Genomic DNA, 6,000 nt, shown 5'->3' with positions numbered 1-6,000 from the left:
GTCATATAAAGTACTTTTTGAGGTCCAGTCGGGTTTGTAAAAAGCCAAAATAAATAAAGTAGCATTTCAACATCCATGTACCCTTGACAATAAAATGTCAATTTAATGTAGACGACATATGCATATGTTTGCATAACGGAGTTTACGCAGCATGTTTGATGGGTTAAGACTTAAACCCAAGTTTTCGTTCTTTTGTAGGGAAGCCAGACTGAAGCTGTGCAGAGACGGAGAGCAAGAGAAGGCTACATTTATTCCGGCAGATGTGGAGGAGAAAAACAATGATCGCTGCAACACACGGAGCAAACAGATCCCACTGGCAATTATGCAAATGTGGATGTGACATGTGAGTCTGTGCGCCGCATGATGCGACGAGACGGGAATTCTCCAACACTTGGCTGCTCTGGCTGCGCTACAGTTAGCGCTAGCATCGTTCCTCTTATCCAAGTCTACTTTCTCACAAAAAAAAAAAAAAAAAAGCGCACACTCACACACACACACGCACGCACACGCACACCCCTAAACCCCCATCACCATGTTTCCCTCTCCTCCTTCCCTGCGTCCTCTCTTTCCTGTTCTTGCTGCGGCGTTGCTATAGCAACAGAGAAATGTGGGAATACCTCTGTCCTTCAGAAGAGCGGGTGTGAGGAGGGGATGGGGAGAGGGTGAGGATGGGAGACAGACAGAGAGGGACAGGGTAGACAGCAGCAGAGACAAGAGGAGCGGGAAGCATGGGAAGTGTGGAAGAGACTGTTAATTAAACTGCAGAGAGCCTGTGATTCAGAGACCGTCGCCTGCCACTTAGCCCCCGACTTTAAGCGCTCGTCCCACTTCCACTCCCCCAAATCTGCCCTTTCATTGCTACTCGCCCATTGTGAAAAACACGGCGGGCTGGAAGGGTGGAGGAGGTCCATGGGTGGCTTCACGCTGGGCCTTACGCATGCCATTTGTTTGATGGTCCATGTGTTCTGGATGTCTCCATTTGTAGTGAGGCTGCAGTTTCCATGACAACGTCCAGACGAAAATAGCAGCACACTTTCCAGCGTCTCTCTCTCTCTCTCCCTCTCTCTCTCTCTCTCCTCTTCTTCACCAGCGCTCACAATGCGCTGATAACTGTTCAGTCCTGATCTTGGGCCTGCTTCTATCAGGATGAGAAGCTGCACGCTGCTCATGTCCATTCATCATACTGAAGTATGAAACACCCCTCCTCATCGCCACCAACCCCTCACACGCACACACACACACACACACACACCTTCAATCAGGAGCGTTTCACTTAGAACGCACACACACACACACATGCACGCACCCCCCACACGTCTCTCCTCCCACCTCTTATCTCCCATTTTCAGTCTCTTGGTCGCCTTGCAACAGATTCTGTCAACATGCATCAAACGTATGCGTTGCTATGACAACAGTCTTGAAAATCACTGCAATTATTTCGACAATGACAAAAAACAGTGCAGTCACTTGAGGGAAAAGCGAGAAAAAGTCACGGTGTGTTTACATGTCTAATGTGTGTGACGCAAAATACAAGGACACACACACGTATTCACCGGGTTTGCTGTGTGTTTAGTGACCCATCATTGAACTGGTGTGTGTCCACTTGTTTTTTTTTTCTCCACTGCAGTCACTGGACGGGTTTTGGTTTGTGTAGGGGGCATTTTCTGTTGAAACGTGTAGAAATTGTGTCAAAATTAAGACTTAGATTCATGAAACTTATTGTACTCTATGCACAGTACGGTGTAAAAATGGATCAAAATATAATCCTCATGTACATGCAGGTAGTGTGTGTACACGTATCTATAGCCAGTACCATGGACGTGAGCATGGTCGGGCTTGCACAGCCATGACATGCATGTTACTGCGGCGCTGTGGTCGCTTGTCAGACTGGGCTACTGAGGCCACCGTACATGCTGGAGGTGCACTCAGGGTCTCAGCTTGTGCTGTTTGAAAAGCTCAAAATCACAAAAAAGCAATTAGTACAACAGCTGTTACTGAAAGTTCCACATGAGCAAAGTTGTGGATACGTAGACACACAACATTTATCTTGGCTGTGGAAACTGGATGCCACTTGATACGTCACATCCACGCAAGGAAGGCAATGTCGTGCAGGACAAGACAGGGGCTGAAACTGCAGGAAAAATCTAATAAAGACCAAGTATGTCAGACATGGCTCAGAGAGGACCCACTGGTTTATTGTTCCATTTAAATATCCATAGGGTACAACAAGGGACAGACGGTTAGTTCTGAAATGCTCCTGGCCCAGGACCCAGGCGGGAAGCTCAGCTTTGTCGTGGTGCTTTGAGCAAGGGGCAAGTACATCACATACATTCTGTGGACCAACTGTCCTCAACTTTGGAAGAAGAAGAAAAAGTCCAGACCAGATGAAGAAGACAAAATAATATTAATAAGAACAATAATAATAATAAATATTATACCATTTATGTCCAAAACAAGTAGTCTACAAGTACTTGTATTTGAGTCCTCACCAATACAGAGTACCATCACACATAAAATTACTTTGAGATTATTTATTCTTTTTCCATATATATCATTATTTGCACCACATTCCACGGTATGTTTTTCTTGTACAAGGGTAATGGTCACATGTACGGTCACTGCAGTACAAAGCGCATTTTTACAAAGTTGTCATAAACGGCTCACTGCTGTAAAGTGGTATTGGTTTTGTGGTATCAGTGGCCATTCTATGAGTACGAGTACTCAAGCCTGGTATTGGACGATGCTGGTAATAATAATAACAAAAATAAATAAAGTTAAAGTTAAAGTGCATGTGGGGAAAGCATGGCGAATCTTGGGAGAGGACTTCAAAATCTTGTTTTCTCATTATTATTTTATGTTTGATGGTGCAACATTACATCAAAAGCCAAAAAATAATAAAACAAGAAACATTTTGCTATTTCATTTTGCAGTAGTTGAGGGGAAAGGTGGTTGAGCTCTTGTGTTTATGCTTAATAATAAAACAGTAGATTCCTTGTAGATGCACGAATGTCACCACAATGTGTCCTTCAGCCAAGCAAAACGGGAACGTTTATGAATATGTAAAACTGCTTTAAATATATACTGGACCACAAGCAAGCGCCACAAACACATCACATCCTGCCTCAACCAACAGGGATGGACAGTCCGCCACATAGGTAGAATGACGACCTGAGACACAACAATTTGCTTGTTTCCATGTAGAAATAATTGATGTTTTCATGGCGCTCTCTATGAATGGAAGTGTATTCATCAAACTTGACCCAGTTGTTTTTGTCCCAACATAATAAGCAGGCGTGGATCATCTGCGTGTACTTACAGTGAGAAACCTTCAGCCAAAAAGTGATGTAATATTGCATCATGAGGAGATTGTCAATCGCCATTGTTTAACAACACAATATCTCCAGATCAGCTGTGCTGAGTACATTACTGTCTACACTAGATCATATCTTGAGGAGCTGTCTAATAAGACGTCAACGCTTTCGAGGGCCTCCATCTCCACACACTAATCCCATTGTATCCCGTAAAGCTGCTTTGATACTAACAGATACTTACATGTGTGCCAAGTCAGGAAAAACACTTTAGGCACTGTAATTTTGAGGCTAAACCCACGGCGGATGACACCGCCAGTTATAATGAGTGTTTGTGGCCCCGAGCCAGTGAGCAGGAGTGTGTTTGTTTTTGAAGGTGTACCATTTGTCACATCTAAAACCTTTGTTTCTAGAAAATGTCCAGAAGACCACCTCGCTGCAGCCCAGCTAAAGATCCGACGCCGACTCCAATATGTCTGCCAGGATGAGCTGTCATGTCCAGGCGTAGCAGCGCATCAGCAGAGACAGTGATTCGGACTCCAGTGAAGGATGAAGTAGATGGGGACCAGAAATCCCGGAGGAGGGAGAGCGATGAGGGCAGGTAGCAGGACTATAAAAGCACTGACTTTCCACATCAGTCTGACATGACTGCAGGTTTGTGGGCTGCCCAAACAGCTGTACGGTACACAAGTGGCTACACAAAAACAATGTTGCGGAGGTAAGTGAGTGCACTCTGTTGAATTTAAACAAGTAATAAATACTACTGATCACGTGTCAAAGTTTATCCTCTTAATCCGCCTTCTTTTTTTTCCCAGGGGAGAAATGCTGTAATGTTAAATGACTGCAAAATGTGGAAGCTCCAGAGATGCGTCTGCTTTTTCATCTTTTTCTGTTGCTTGTGCGTGGCCCATTGTCGCGTGCTTAAGTTCGTTGTTGCCGTGAGTATTCCACCTTTTGTTTTGTCAACATATTTCAAGCACAGGAGTAATTGTTGACCTGAATATCCACTCGTCACAGCCTTGTCACAGCCCTCCGTTGTGTCTCATATTAGGATTCCATAGGCAGCAGTTCAGTAGACTCCGGCTGCAGGCAGAGATTCCTCTGTCATCCTAAAGCTGCCTCAGATCACACCAACGTGATCTCACTGTACGCTGCAGCAGCTTACACTGTATTTCTCACAGTGTTATTCAATCCGCACATTGTGCGAGACAAAGGATTACAGGGAGCCTGTAAACTCCAGCAGCGTCAAGCATATCTCTCCGCGACACCACTGCTTTGCGCCTAAACGTCTTTGCATATCATTCCGCTGCAGTTCAAAATATCAAGTGGTGATAAGGAAAAGGAATCTCTGATGTCACTTCAAAGTATTAGTGATCCTTAAGGCTGTGTTTGGAAAACAACATGAATGTTACACCCGTTTTTTTGTCAACAAGACAGCCTGTTGCAGGTTTGAATTTTTAAAGCAGCGAATGTTTTCTTCTCTGTTGACAGGAATCAATATTTACTGAGGGCGTGTGTGTGTGTTTTTTTTTTTTGCACCCAGTGTTCGCCCATTAACAAACTGTACAACAATGTTTGCATTTTCAGCGTCTCTTGTCTACATACTGGAGAAGTCAGTAATATCTGGTGTAACATGACTTTCACTGATAAAAATAGAAGATAAACAGAAGAACATTCAATTGGTTTCCATGATTCCCCCTTAATGTTCCCATCTCTCTCGCTGATGTTGGCTCTTGAAATGACTTTTGTCTTTACTTTTGTCTTTTATTATGAACTAAACCCTCACCTCTTTCTATTTTAAAAATCATATTGTTGTATAGAGCTGGTTCTACTTTTAAACATTCAATCTAAAAACCCTGAAGATAATCATTGTTGTTTTTTATATATATTTTTTATTCCCTATCTTAAATCAGGTAATGATTTCATATGTGAGAAAAAGACTATCCCATCTATTATAACTATTTTGGCATTGTGTTGTGTTGTGTGTGTGTCGTCAGATAATTTTAGAATTAAAGGTGAGGCTTGTTTAAAATAAAATAAAATAAAATAAAATGATGAATCACATTTGAATTGTAGTTAAATAATTATTTAAATTAGCATATTCTATTTAACTTGTTAATAAAGTTGAATCTATACAAATACTCTTAATGCCATATTATTATTATTATTATTATTATTATTATTGTTGTTGTTGTAGTTGTTGTTGTTGCTTTTGTTATATTTTTTGGGGGGAAATTAGTGGCTTTTGACTAACACAGTTTAGTTATTAGAGAAAGCAACTTTCAAATGAACCTTCTACTTTACAGAGACACTGTGAAGCAACAATGGTTGTGAGTAACTGTTGTCTCTATATCGCCATCATCATAGTGAACACGACACAACAATTATCAATTTAAAAACATGCAATACAAAGCATATAGATACGAAACAAGAATATATATATATATATATATATATATATATATATATATATATATATATATATATATATATATATATATATATATATTTATATATATATATTGCAGTCATATTTCATTCAACCGCATTATTGATTCTGTTCAATAATATTATTGATTCTGTTCAATATCAATGCATTATTGATGCAACTTAAATCTGTCTATTGATATTTCTAATTGTGATACTGTGTACGACATTCATCACTCGAGGAGTGAAAGATCAGCGAGACCGA

The sequence above is a fragment of the Synchiropus splendidus genome, chromosome 5 (assembly GCF_027744825.2).
Source record: "Synchiropus splendidus isolate RoL2022-P1 chromosome 5, RoL_Sspl_1.0, whole genome shotgun sequence".
Classification (NCBI taxonomy): Eukaryota; Metazoa; Chordata; class Actinopteri; order Syngnathiformes; family Callionymidae; genus Synchiropus; species Synchiropus splendidus.
Note: the sequence above shows the minus strand (reverse complement) of the source record.